General features: G+C 44.3%; 1 long non-coding RNA gene across 1 annotated transcript in view; it reads right to left on the bottom strand.

Annotated features, from left to right (window-relative positions):
- LOC144377085 (uncharacterized) overlaps positions 1-15,053 on the bottom strand; it is a 71,667-nt gene that overhangs the window by 46,856 nt on the left and 9,758 nt on the right. The gene's annotated exons all lie outside the window — the stretch shown is intronic.

Genomic DNA, 15,053 nt, shown 5'->3' with positions numbered 1-15,053 from the left:
CCTTACAAGCCCATGGCTGTGGCCAACCTGTTTGGTTGGGCCTCTGTTTTCTTAGCTATCGAATGAAAGGCAAAATCTCAGAAGGTTCCTTCAAGGTTTAAATGAGAAAATGTCTCTAGCAGGTTGCAGAACTAGAAATATGACTTTTCCTTTTGCCAAAGCAGGCACTCTGGGGTGTCTGGTTTATATCGTGACTGTCTAAATATAGGCCCTTCCCTCCTCTTCCTCCTTATAAAATGGGATCATATTAGTGTTTCCCTTAAGGGGTTGGTTAGTCCTGGGGTGAGAAGCACATATAATTCATATATGTAAAGCACTTAGAATTGCATAAAGGAGGTTCTATGTGAGCATGAGGCATATTTATGTTTCCCTTCCGTAGTCTTCCCGCCTCCCTCTGGCTGCTACTGTCCACTGTCTTGACAGAAGATCTCCTCCCGACAACACAATCCATTTGAAATTGTCCATTTTCAGATGACTGATCGCCTCTCAGCATCAAAAGAGTTAAGATCCTTTCAAAACCACACGCCTGAGCCACATACTGCTCCCTCTCCTTTATAGAGGCTGAGGCCTTGATCATTTCTTAATGTAACTACTTCAGGAAATTTGTCGCGCTAATAATGTTAATATGCCTTATTTCTACACTGCTCACGCCCTGAGCTCTCAATCACTTCAAAACACAGTGATTGAAATTTTTCAAAAGTCTTTGATTTGGAAGTTGTTATGTAGAACACTAGTCAAGTATAAATATGGCAGAGTGATTTAAGGCGGTTGGAGCAATCCAAATGTTTAAGCTTGTTTCAAATAATTATCAATCTTTCTGCTCTGCATTTTCAACACCCCCCTTCATTTGAAAGAGTGGCCCTCGGTGAGGCCTGGAGCACGCTGTTGAGGCAGCCGAGTGCCTCTCTGTTCCCCACACTGTGTCGCCGTGTTATAATTACGTTATTAAATCCTTAATGGCTCACGCTGCTCCTGGTGTCAGACTTGAGTCAGAGAGAGAACTGGACACCTGGAATCAAAAGCTCATCCTATGTCTGCATCGGTGGAGGTGGACTCCTCCTGCGTGGGAGTGCTGAGATGAGCAGCCCAGGGGACAGTGCCCTGAATGCTCTCACATCAGTCCATTTAGATGCCCATGAGGAGGCTCTGGCTGAACATCTGCCTTGAAATGATCATCTCCAGGAGGCCCACGTGATCCACTCATTTTCGAAGACACCTCTTCCTGGACCACTTCTCAGCCTCAGCTCCAGCCACTCCTGCCCGAGCACGTTCTACTTGGATCTTGACCAGATTCTCACTGGGGTTTACTGACATTGCTATCTTTGCCTAGGTGCACATCACCTACCTCCCTCTTTCTGACCTGAGCCTTTTCCTACTTTAAGGTGACAGGCATATGCACGTGAAACCAGAAATGCAGCCCAGAAAATGACCAGAGGACCAATGGAAGAGAAAGATGATGGATAAGTATGCCCCTCATTCCTACTGCAACCTGGAAATTCTAAAACAACATTTCTCAATGCTCGTTTCACAAGGCTTACCCCGGGAAGATGAGCATGAGTCGGTTGCAAAGGTTCCTTAGCACATTCTCATGCTATTTCACTCTGCTATTTCACTCTCTCAAACCCTCATGGATGTGCCCTCCCTACCTAAAGAAAACTACCTACACACAATTGCCTTTGCTTGAGACTGTTTCCAGGGGAACTCAGGAATTAAGCAGGAGAGTTAAGCTTAGAAAAAAATACCAGGTCCCCACAAATTGACTTGGAAGAACCAGAACACATGAATTCCAAAGAACAAAAGGAACAAAGCCAGGAACACCTTCACATAGAAGGACAAGGTGACCTAGTTGCCTAAGCACAGAACGACCAAGCTACCTCTACACAAAGGGTCTGCTCGACATATTTGTTTTCAGAGCTACGGAACCACTGGACAGAATAACTTCAATGAAATTAATGCAGATGACACAGGAACCACAGCATAGAGCACCGCATCTGTGCACAATAAGGAAAATAAACCCCATCTTGTCAGATAAAAACTTCGGGTACAGAAGCAGTTGCCTCCATGTAAATAGGCCAAGGCCCAGAATTTGCTCAGTATGTAGGAGTAGAGGCCCAGGTGTCTGGATTGGGGACTAGCAGCCACGTCCTTGCTGTTCAACCGTTGCTTTCACTTATGTTTGTGGAAAGCACATGATGAAGAGCATAGGGTTTGGGCTCAGAAGAGCTCTGCCCCTGACTTGATCAATTTCTCTTGAACCATCTGAGAAACACTTTCTTCCTTTATTACTAGAAAATAATAAAACATGTAGGAGTAGATATTGATAAGCTCTGCAAACCTGTACAATATTCTGTACTTGATGGTGACAATACCATTCCATATAAAACAGATATTTTAGAGAGGCTAGCAGAAATGTAAATTTTTCATTATCATGTGTATTATGATTTGTTATTAAATAATATTGACCTAGTTCTAGTCGACAAAGCATTTCCATTTGATCTTATCAAAAACCTGCCTGGCAGGTTACATCCTGAACTCTTCATTCCACAGAGGAGAAAACAAGCTCAGTAAGTGTGAGTCTCTGGCAGTGAGCAGGGGACCTGAGGCACAAAGCAGGACTTCTGGCTCCATATCCTTTCCTGTGTTCCTACCCCAACATGCCAGAAAGGGGAGTTGGGTACCAAGGGCTCCATGTTTTCCGGCTTTGATTGGAATAATGTATGGAGATAATGACTCTGCTAAAGAAACCTGAGATGATAGTGGTCTGTCTCACTTCCGCGGGGCCAGGCCTGGGTAGCACTCACAGCATGCAACCATGTAGAGAGGCATCTCAGGCCTATGTTTAAGTAATAATACACCACAAGCTATGTATTTCTGGGACATTACTTTACTCCCGGAGTGGTGGTGGGATGCTGAGGCTGAGGAAATTTCTTTGAGCACCACTTTATCATTACAAAATATTGTGTATAAATCAAAGGAGGTGGGAGCTAGTCAAAGAGGCCGATGGCCACTTAGAAAGCAGGTCTGGCATGGCTGTGACATTACCATCAGCCAACCCCATGGCTCCTCTTTCTTACCAAATCCCCCAAGAGACTTGATCATTTGAGACCTACGAAGCATTTAGATTCAACGTCACCCCTCAGGGCTCTGAAATTGTCAGGGTTTGTGAAGTTGGAAGGTCAATCATCTTGTGGCGTCCATCCTGAGCCAGTGTGGTGTGACCTAAGTGAACCTGGACTTGGAGAGGCTGTAAGAAAGGGCCTCCCAGCAAACCCATACTTGCCACTGGGTAATGGCTGGATTTGCACGTCTCAAGGTCTTGTGGGCTGTGGTTGTGGTTTTACACTCTATTTGGGGGATAGGCCTTTTCTCTCTGCCAGGTTAAATGACTAGCAGACCTTCAAGATGCCTGCCAGGATGATCAGAAACAGACCTCTAGACTGATCTGCAACTAGATCCCTGAGCTCTGATGTTTCAGCCAAGGTTTGGCAAATCCAGGCCGCACGCCTGGTCTCCGTGGGGTGTTCTCGTGTGCGGCAAGCAGGCTGTGATTAGGAACAGTAATATTTTCCAGAGACTGCCCTCAGGGAACTGACAATCTGGAAGAAGGTATAAAACAAATATACTGAGATAAATCCAATATGGGGCAATGAAAAGAAAAAAACTAAGACCAAGTCACATTTAGCCACATTCTTAGTACATGTCACTTAAGGATGATAGTTTCTCAGCCCGTGCTTATTGAAGGGATGAGAGGCCTTAAGGGCCCAAAGTGGGCCTGGGGATGTGGCTCAAGCAGTAGCACGCTCGCCTGGCATGCGTGCGGCCCGGGTTCGATCCTCAACACCACATACCAACAAAGATGTTGTGTCCGCCGAAAACTAAAAAATAAATATTAAAAAAAATTCTCTCTCTCTCTCTCTCTCTCTTTAAAAAAGAGCCCAAAGTGCTAAAGAAGCCCAGGTGCTTTCAGCCCCCATTTATTGTTTTTTTAGACTGTAAAGAAAGGAGAGTGGCATACTTGTCCTGCCTTTCTTGCAAGATTAGAGTGAGAATTAAAATAGGAACATTTCATGGTAAGCCTCAAGCACTCTCCAGTGGTTAGTGATTGACAGTGGAGGACATGATGGGGCTGGCAGCATCCTGACAACGCTTAGAGGACTCTCTTGATGGTCTGGGCTCTTTGGAAGTTCTGCTGGGCTCTTTCCCCTGTTCCTGGTCTCTACAACCAGTGAGTTGGACTAGACCTGGGCTGCAAAGAGGTTTCATCTATTGATCTTTTGGTCATATCTGCCTTGTATACCAAGTTGGGTGAAATTCCAAAATATCATCTAGACTCACAAGTGCATCTGTGCACCTGAAGTAAGAAATAGTAGCATGTGCACATTTATTTTCCCAATTCTTTGTCTGGACCTTCGTTTTCTCACTCAAGTGGAAGAACTTTCTACTTGGTCTCCAATAACCATTATCATCCAACCCCAATTCATTCTTGCTTCTGCCACCAAATGGGTCTCTTTCCAAAATGTAAATCTGACCATGGCATTCCTCTACTAAAGTTAATAGAGATTTTTCTCTTTCTTTCATGAAATGTAGCCAAGCTTCCTACAAAGCCCACAATGCTAAATCATTGCTGGCCCAGAAGCTCCAACCTTGCACTCTAGCCATGCCAACTTCCTCCCTGAACACACCTTGAGCAACTCACTAGCCTAAAGCCTTCTGCTTGCCCTTAGTTCCTCATGCATTTATTTTCACTTCTTCCTTCATCCCCTTCAAAGATCTATTTTTCATCATCCTTAATAGCACACCATACAGCTATCAATTATAACATTTATCCTGCATAAAAAGTACTTATTTACCTCCCTCACTAGAATGTAAACGATGTAATACAGCAGTCTATGTTTTATTTATGTGTCTTTGTATTCATCCTTGGTACTGTGGCTTGCATGAGTATATGTTCAATAAATATTTGAAGAATAAATAAATGAGTTACAGAATGTATTGAATTGGGCTGCCAAACATAGATACCTTCCTATAAGCCTTCTTCATGACTATCCTTGGATCTGATCAAATCTAGGGAGGATACAGATCTAAAATAGCCATTCTGTACATTGGATAGTACCTCGTGAGGAATATTCTAATAAATGGTATCAATCTACATGCTAATCATGAAAGGATGAATCAGTTCTCTGTTAACTTTCTGAACTTGAGATATAGGAATTCAGTTAATAGTAGAAGCAAAAAGAAAGAAAAAGAGATGGCCAGCTTTAACCCCATGAGATGTCAGAAGCTATGAGTAACACAGAGTAGAAACTAAGGAGATCTCTTGGTAGCAAGAGAGTGAAACAGTCAACTCTGATCTCTAAGGGATGGGCTCTGGAACTATCTTGGATCCTGAACAAATTACTAGCTTCCTTATTACATTCCAATTGCACGTTCATTATGCCTAAACAATTTTATGTGATGCTAAATTTAGAGGGTCTATTTGGGACGGTCTATTTTAGAATGTAAAGCATATTGCTTAATAAATAGTGCAGGTAGGATTCAACAGGCCAGAGCCCTTTCAATTTCACCACTGGAAAAGCTATTTGAAGAGCTGAAAAGCTGCTCTTTAAGAGATAAAGAGCATACATACACTATATGAGTACTTCTCATACTTTAATGGCACACAAATTACCTATGATTCCTCATTTCTAACAAGTGTACAGGTGATGCTGAAGCTGCTGTCTGAGAACCACACCTTGAGTGGCATGAAACTATGTAATCCCAGAGGGAGGAACAAGAGCTCATGGAAGAAAGTTAAAGGAGGACTGAGTTCTAGTTAAAGAACTTTCCACCTGTTCAGAGCATATGGAAAGGAATGCGATGCTTCAGTATCCTGAGAGGCCAGGTGGAAGCTAGGCAACAATTTAACATGTGCATATTGTAGAGGGAATTTCTGTTCTGCAGGCAGGCAGACTATCACATTCCATTTCAAACTTTTTTGCTCATGTACTCCCTAAAATATTTTGACAACTTATGTACCTATTTGACCATCTCTACATTGACATCTAAAGTTCAAATAATTCACATGTTCAAATAATTTATTTCTACTAAGATGGAAAATGTTAAATAGTTAATTGCATAAAACAAAATGAGGATTAGCTAATTTAAGTAAATACTTTATTAGGTCTAGCTCCAAAGGGTAGGAAATTGTTTTTTTTTCCCTGTATTGTTCTCTGATGTGTATCTAACATTGTAGATGCTATAGATGCTTAATCAAGGTTTGAATGAATGAAGGCGCACCAAATCTGAACGCAGACATGCAAACATTTTATCCATGACATTTATCTATTGTATCTCAAAAAATTTGGTATTTTTCCCCCCCAAATTTTTCACTTATATTTCAAAAATGATTTTTTTAAAAAGAGCATCTTGACCTATACTGCCCAGGTTATTCTAAATTCAGTGCCTCTCAATCTTGGTCAAAATGCACCATAGTTTTTAGTGGTGTAAAACATAATGTTATTATCAAGGCAAGGAAAGAAAACAAGCCCTTTAAAAGATAAAGTATCTTGGTTAATTTTTTTTTGAAAGAAAGCTTTTATGTAGACATCCCAGGGCTATCTCTCTGATTAAGGTTTGCCTTTGGATCTTCATCATCCTGTCCCATCTATATATCAGAACATCTGGGGTCTGGGTTAGGACCCCACATGCCAACTTCATCTCAGAAATATCACAGGGTAACTACTTTCATGCTCTCAGGGTGTCACACCCCACATGGAATTTCTCCTCCTGTGGGCAGACCCATGCCAGGTCTCTTGAGAGCCAGCACTTTTGTACCAGGGTGGTGGCATCTGAGTGGTACTGGCCACCATTGTTCAGCCCTTTGAGCACAAGCAGCATCTTCTCATGGCCCTCTGACCTCACTCATGCTCTCAACCTCCTTTATGGGCCATTTTTCTCTTACCCTTGACATTCACTCTCCCCTCCACATTGGCTTTCTGAACTCTGGTCCTTGGGTCAATAGACTAAGATGGAATCTGCCCGGGGGTCCTGTTTCTGCCCCCCACCTGGACTCGCTTTCAGCTTCCTTTCCACTTACCTCACCATGCCCACCCCACTCCAGAGCTTCCTCTACCCTTCTCCTCAGACCACGGTCTTTGTTCTCTCCCTGCTCACCTTCCCTATAGCCATGAGTGTTCCAGAAAGACATCAAGAGATCCCTGGCACCAGCCTCCATTCAGCTTAGGTTGTCAGAGGGGGAGATCCAGCCAGGCCATAACTGCCTTCCTGTTGCTCATTTGAGCCCATTTCTGAAGGCCACAAGTCAGACCAAGCCCCTGCTGTAATGCTGTAGTGTTCTCCTGATATAGAGACGGAAATGGATCTAAGACTGAAACTTTGCCAAACAAAAAATATTTTTAATTGTGTGTTTTGTTTTGTTTTTTTTTTTTTTGAGACACTCCATAACTCGTCTGCCTGGGGAAAAGTGGTGAGATTCCAGCGTCTGCTCGATAAGCACATCAGACAAGCCCACAGACCATGGGAACCGAGGGAGAATGGTACAGCAGGGGTGACAGGAGCCTCGGATGTGTTCCCGGACAGAACAAGTGTTATTGTGGGATGACACAGACCAGAGCTCAAAGCAGATGCTGGTTCATCCTGTTCTCAGAGGAAAAGCCAGCTAGAAATGGGGCTTTGAGACAGGGTCAGAGCAGCAATGCTCTTTCTGGCTGGCAGCCCTCATCCCAGCCTTCTCTCCACAGAATCTCACTGGGAAAAAGACAGAATCCAGAAAAATCTATGTGGCTGTCCTGAGAATTAATCGTGATTGATATTCATCCAAGAGAATGAATGGATCCAGGACAGGGAAAGAGATTTCTGATCAGAAGTCTAAGTAGGATAGCTTGCAAATTTGCTTTCTATCCCATTAAAATCTCATCAGGATAAATCCTTTGGGAGACCCAGGACAGTCACCCTGGAAGCATTTGGAAAAGCAGATATCTGGGCAAGGAAGAGGGTGTCCATTTGGATGTCTTCCACTGTGTGGGGAAAGCAGCAGAAAACGGGGCAAACAGAGTCATCGGAACTGGTGAGAACCTTGCAGTTCATCAAACTTAATCACCTGATTTTAGAGAGGAGAGTGAGGCACAGAGAGAAAAAGGGACAGGCCCAAGGTCACTACCCCATGGCATGGGTGGGGGAGGTGAAGCAGGACCAGCCCTCATTTCTCCTGATGTCCAACTCCAGGGTTTTTCCTTGCACTCAGCCTTGAAGGACAGCCCAGGAATTGGCGAGGACACTGCTTCCCTTTGCTGCTGCTCTGGAACTAGGGAGAAATGGGCCAGGTCCTAAATGCAGCTCTCAGGGAAGTCTCTAGCAGGTTGTCAAGTGCTCCTGCCAGTGCTGAGCTGGCAGATGAGGGTGGGGAGAAGTGCTTAGAAATCCTGAGCACTGAAAGGTGGCCTGTAATTGTAAAATTCCATTTCCTTTCAATTAGCAGCTGATTGCATTTGATGAGCTGCAACATTGTTTCCTCCATGTAGATTAGGAGTCAGAGCAGTCAATGAGCTGTGAAATTCTCTCCCTGCTGAAACAATAGACAGTGATTAAAGCGCAGCTAATCCGATCATTATAGCCAGAGCCCACTGATCATTAGCTGCTAACCAGATCCCAGAGAGCCGCTCCAGCTCGGCCAAGGCGGGCAGGATGCAGCAGGTCAATGCTACCAATACACCGCCTCCCTCCTCTCTGTGCCCAGAAGTCCCCAGTGGACCCCAGGGCTGGGGCGAAAAAACAGGATGCCACAATGGATGCAGGGAATGAGCCTGCCAAGGGCAGCTTGATGTCACCTAGAGAGAGAGAGCTAAGACTTTGGAAGCAGATGTACCAGAACTGGGACCAAATCCCTCCCCACCCCAGGTGTGGTTTAACCTCTGAGCCTGGGATAAATGATTTGCCCCAAATCCTTAATAATACCTTCCTCACATGGTTGTTCTGAGGATTAATATCACAGCCCAGGTAAGAGCCCCGGCATAAGCTGGAAGTCAGTAATAACACCAACTAACATTTTCAAGTGTTTGCTACGTGCCCAGTGTCGTTCTAAAGGCTTTATAGGGATTAACTTGTTTAATCCTCATAACAGCCCTGATAAAGTAGATGCTTTTACCATCCCCATTTTTCCAATATGGAACACAGAAGTTCAGTAACTTGCTGGAGATCATTTAGCTGTGAGTGACAGGGCTAGGATTTGAACCAACTCAGAAGCCCTCCCATTAACCGACCCCCTTTGCTGCTTCTCAAAAAAAAATGCCAGCATTCATGGACTGCCTTCACTGGGCCTGTGGATTTCAAACTTGACTGTGTAGAAGAAACAGCCAGAGAGAGAGTTCAACATGAAGATCATCAGAACCAAGCTACGGAGACTGTGACTCAGCTAGGGACAGGACCCAAAAACCAGCAAGTTAATAAGCTGATGTTACAATGCTGATGCTGTGGCCCAGGACCTTCCTGGGGAAATGCTCTACGTTTAAGGGAGCACAGGTGTATCTGTCCAAGTCCGGTACCCCCTTTACTTTGCTGCTTCACTTAGAGCTATGCCCAGTTGCTGATGAGGAAAGTCTTTTTTTTTTTTTTTTTTTTTTTTACAGAAGACTGGAAGAATGCAAAAAGGCAGTTTCCGGAACCACATGTATCAGGATTTGAAATTGTCCCTTCCCTTATAGGAGTTGTCATATATACCGGTATCCAACACAGGGCACTTTTGAAAGTGGGCGAACTCATTATTGTTCCTAGGACTATCTGGGCAGGTTGGACACAGGTCGTTGTAGCAGACACTGCTGGTCCCCTGCCCGTCCCATCTTTTGCTTGTCACCTTTAATGCTGGGGTCTGCTTACAGCAAGCATCTTCAGTGCATGATCCGCCTGAGCATAGGGCAAGTAGGATAGGTGGAGGGTTAATGTCCCCAAGTGCATCAACCAATGTCAGATAGGGAACCTGCAGGTAAACACCCGAGTGTCCTTGCCTCTAGGTCGGAGTAATAACTCAGAACTGTTCTGCTCTTTCTCCCAGAGTTCCCTGGCAAGATTGAGCTCCACTTACCCATCATGGTAAATAACTCGATGACTCAATTTCCATTTCCTTCTTTTCCTTCCCTATGTTATGTTTTGTCTTTTCACCGGTAATTTCCTGGAATCACCTCTCAAAATCTTTTCCTCAGAATCTTATTCTGAGCTCAGAACAGTCACTTTATCATTTATGAGCTGTGTGACCTTCAATTTCACTTTTCTTAAGAGTAAAATGGAAAGAACTGTAGAGAATACACATCAAGCACAGGATATAGCAAGCACTCAATAAATGAGATTCTATTAGTAATAATATTTCTATCAGAAACAGTAATACCATTGGTGATTGCTCTGCCTCACATCTGGAAGCCCCTTTTCTCTCCTGTCTTGCTGCTGTGGCTTCTTTTCTCTTTGCCCCGCTGTACATTGCCAAACACTCCCCCACAGCGCTCCCTGCCCCCAGCCTCTCTTGTACCCAAGGTGGCCCCTCTGTGACATCCAGGGTACTGAACTTATTTCACTGCTACCATGGGCCTCCTATGTATCAGGCCGTGCTAGACTCTGAGCATATATTGTTTCTAAGTTTGCTTTGAGAAATGATTCCCAATGGCCACTTTGAAAGAGGAACATACAATTTATTTACCCACTACAAAAGCCTAACACTTGTATTGAAAATCAACACACACTTGTTAAGGCTGGTGTTGATCATCACCTCTTTCAAATACCTTTCACTGCTGCCTCTGAACAAAGTCTAAAGGAGGCTTCCAGGGCCCTTCACCACCTCCCAGTTCCCAACAGATCTGCTGACACTGCCTTTGCCCAGAGGCTATGGAAAACCCCTTTGCGTGGGGTGGCTCTCCCTCTTCCTACTCTTCCTTCCCAGCAAACAAATGGGAGGTGTGATTGCCTACTCCTTTTTAATTTTTTGCCAAGCACAGTTGAACAGCTGATTTCAGTCATTTCTACCTATGGTTTCCTCCTTAAAGCTAATTAGTTTCTTTTCAAGTAATTGCAAATAGTACATTTTCCAGGCCCTTGGAGTCAAGGCTGACAACTAGCTGGCTGGAGTGGGCTCTTATCAATAGCTCACGGAAATTAGACGCGCAAACATCACACTGGGGCCCGAGGGTTGCTCTAAGTTGTTTAGAATAAATAGCTCATGGAAGTCCCAGGGCTCTTTTATGAATGGACCTGCTAATGCAAAATCTCTGGGATGTGGTGGGCAACATGAGAGTCGGGAGCTTCCTGAAGCATCAGCAGGGATTCAGCTCCACCCGAGGCATCAGACTCCGCGCTTTGAGTGTGGTCAGGGGGCAGAAGCTAGGGGTAGGAGCAGATGGTTGAGGAGAGAGTGGGAGGGGCTCTCTCTGCCAGAATTACACAGGTGGACAGTGAGGTTAAGTGTGGAGGAAGGGTTGGGGGCTTCACAGAGTCATCCTCATCATCGTCATTGTCACTTCGCTCCTTCAGTGAGCCTGACTGCCCAGTCACAATAACCCAGTCTCCAGGGATCAGTGAAGTGCTTGTGCCTATAAAATTCTCACTTTCCTCTTTGAGACTCAATGTGTGCTCACTCTCAGATCTGCTGTTGTTTTGTAGAATCTGGTTTTAGATTTTGAGAAGGTATCTTTCTCTCTCCCTTTAATTTTAACATTGCTGTCATTGCTACTGCTGCTGCTGCTGCTGCTGCTGCTGCTGTTATTTGGGAGCTCCTCAGTATGCTCGAGGTATGTTTTTTGGTCATCGCCATGAGTACCCATGAGTACCTTTACCCCAGGAATCATTTCCTATTACTGTTGTTCACTACCACAAAGTGCATGGCTTTAAGCAACACAGATGTGTTATTCCACAGTTTTGTAGGCTCAAAGTCCAACTCAGTTCCCACTGGGATAAGATGGATGTGTTGGAATCCACGGAACAACATGCAGTCATTAGAAGCATCAAGATCACTGCACACAGAACAATGTGGGTCCTCTGCAGAGCTCACCCTTCCTCCCACTCTTCCTCCAAATGAAACAAATGGATGGAAGCATTCTTTTTGCAGGAGGCTCTAGAAGAGAATGTGTTTGCCTTTCCCTCTTCTAGAGGGCCCCACTTTCCTTAACACGTGGCCCCTCTTTCGATATTCAAAGTCAGTGACTTCAGACCTAGTCCCTGTATGCTGCCTTCTCTCTTAAAATAGTCACATCTTCCTTTGACTGTTTCCCTCCTTTCCTTTTAAGGGCCTTTGTGGTTATGTTGGCCCAGGTGCACAATCCAGGATAGCCTCCCACTCTGCTGATTAGCAACCTTAACTCCATCCGCAACATGAATCCCCCTTTGTCATGTAACAAAACAGTTCCACAGTTTCTGGGACTAGGATGGGAACATGTTGAGGAGAGGATTACTCTACCTACCACAATCTCCAATGCTACATCTATTCCTGGTCCTTGTTGATATCTAAGGTATTTTGCACATGCCCTGAAATATGCCTGTTTCCTTTGGTGGTGTCTTTGTTTTCAGGGGACATGTGTGCTGCTGTTCTGGGTTCCATCTGTGGCACTGTTTTCACATTTTTCCTTGGACACTGTTTTTAAGCTCTTCCATGTTGTCTGTATTCAATGTTTGATGCCTCTAACAAACTGCACACTGTTTCATGGTTTGCATCAAACGTATCCACTGCCTCAACTGATGGGATCTTAGATCACCTTTACTCCACTCTAAATAAGTCATGATAGATGTCCTTGTTTGGTTTCGAATGAGCCCATTCAAGAATATCTCTGAAAATATACTAAGGCAAGGATTTCCGGGTCACAGGGTCTATGAGCTTAATTTCATCAACCAGTTATCTGTTGCTCTCTTGAACAGCATGTGCTGGTTGTCCTGTACTAGTATAGTTGCTAAATCTCTCTTTACCATGATGGTGCCGTAGTGCCTTCCTATGTCAAACCTTTTGCTCAGATGCAGAGCCCCAAGTCCTCTCCTGCATCTCCCCCCTGTTCTTTGATTCCTGCACAGGTTTCATGACCACTAAATAAATGTTCCTCCAACCTAATTTTGAATCCTCAACCACTCATCTCTACTATGTGCTAGAACTGTTCTGGGCACTGGACTCCATCAGAAGTCTATACTTTCATTAGACAAGCCCAGAATTGTATTTCTTTCCCTTTTCCCTATCCTCAGGTCCTTGGACTCTGGTTTCATTAATTCAACAAATATTTCTTGAGTACCCACTGGCTCAGGTACATTACCCCCTTCTCTCAACCCCAGACAGTGGGGTTGTAAAAGGAACAAATCAAGGGAACTCCATTCTGGGATCCTGTCAACTCAATTGCAAGAGTTAAGCCTGAATTCATTCATTTCTTTCCAAAACTGACCTCATCAAAGCAAATGACATTTTTTATCTGGACAATTGCATTTGTCTCCTATTTGGTCCAGTTTCTTCCACTCTATTCTCAACTAGTCCTTTCTTCATGTAGCAGTCAGAATAAACACAGAAAATTATAAATCAGATCCCATTAATCCTTCACATCTGTTGACATTCTGTTGCCTATAGAATAAAATCCGCACCCCTTAGCCTAGTTTGCAAAGCCCCATGGCAGCTGACTGCCACCTGTCTCTCTGACCTCATCCCATGTCATTCTTTCTTCATTCACCATATTTTAACCACTTTGGCCTTCTTTCCATTTCAGAAATAGATCAATTCCGTCCCTGCCTCTCAACCTTTGCAGTAGCTGTCCCCTCTGCCCAGAATGTTCTTTCCTCTGAGATGGTCAGGGCTGGCTCCTTCCCATTGCCCATACATCAGGCCTGTTTTTATTATCTGGAGGGCACTATGTCTGTGTTTATTCGTGGGTGTGTTGCCTGTGTTCCCCTATAGTGTGCAAGCTTCCTCATATTGCCGTTAGCTTTCTTGTTCACAGTTCTATCTGTGTCTCTTTTATGGCCTGGCACACAGAGGATACGTTCAAGGAATAAATGAACGAATGGTTCTAATGCAGTGGTTCTTGATCTTAGATCTCCACTTTCAGGAATCCAGGCCCTATCGAGAACAGTTGAATCTCTGGGCATATGGCTCAGGTATGGACACTTCTCAAAGCAATTAAATACGCATCTAACACTATGAATTATCCATTTGAAAAATGCAGACCATCTCAAGCAGGGCAGTTTAGAAACTTGCCCTGAATTTTTGTATTCAATCACTAGAGAGAGCTGACTTTTCCTTCTGGTGTCTGGTGAGCATACTCCAAACCTAGAGGTATCTGCAGCCACCATCCCTGGCTACAAGGAGGAAACCAAGCTGTAGGTAGAAAGAACAGGACCAACTTGCTAAGAAGTTGATCCAAGTCAAAGCGGAGGGAGGACATGGCATGAAGTGATAAGAAAAATGCTGATGTTGTGGTGGGAGTCCTTGGAGTCTCTGTGTCTAATCCTATTTAAAATTCTCTTTCTGCTCAAGCCCCAGCTTCTTCCACTTGCAACTAAAAAAAAAAAAAAATCCTGACCAATATTTGATCAAAGCAAATAATTGTGGGTGGAGAAAAGATGATTTATATGGAATCCAGGAGACAGAATATTAAGGCAGTGCCTTTATCGATAAATCTCTAATTCCAAATATAGTCTGTGCTGAACTAGAAGTAATACTCCGCTTCTCTTATTTCAGCCGATGTTAGCGTGTTTACAAAGTGTCGCAGTTAAGCATTTCCACAACCAAATGAAAAGCATTAGATCACTTACTCTTAATAAAGGCACAGCTTTGTGATGGAACTGCACTGTGCATTCTGCTCAGGGCACTGTGCAGGCCAAGCCTCCTGGCCAGGGGGACTCCTCGCCCTGCCCTGGTTTCGGAGAGAACTCAGCACCATGGTTGAACGCTGAGTCCTCTGTGATTAGCCCTGGACTCCAGTTCTAATCACATGGGCCCTTTTGAGCCCATGCTGAAAGGATGGAGGCTTTGACTTCAGAGGCTGCAAGGTCCCAAACAAGAGAGGAGTAGGGGGTAGAAAGATGCCCAGATGCCAGCCTCCAAGAGGCAC

Source organism: Ictidomys tridecemlineatus, chromosome 4 (assembly GCF_052094955.1).
Source record: "Ictidomys tridecemlineatus isolate mIctTri1 chromosome 4, mIctTri1.hap1, whole genome shotgun sequence".
Classification (NCBI taxonomy): Eukaryota; Metazoa; Chordata; class Mammalia; order Rodentia; family Sciuridae; genus Ictidomys; species Ictidomys tridecemlineatus.
Note: the sequence above shows the minus strand (reverse complement) of the source record. Positions and strands in the feature narration are given on the sequence as shown.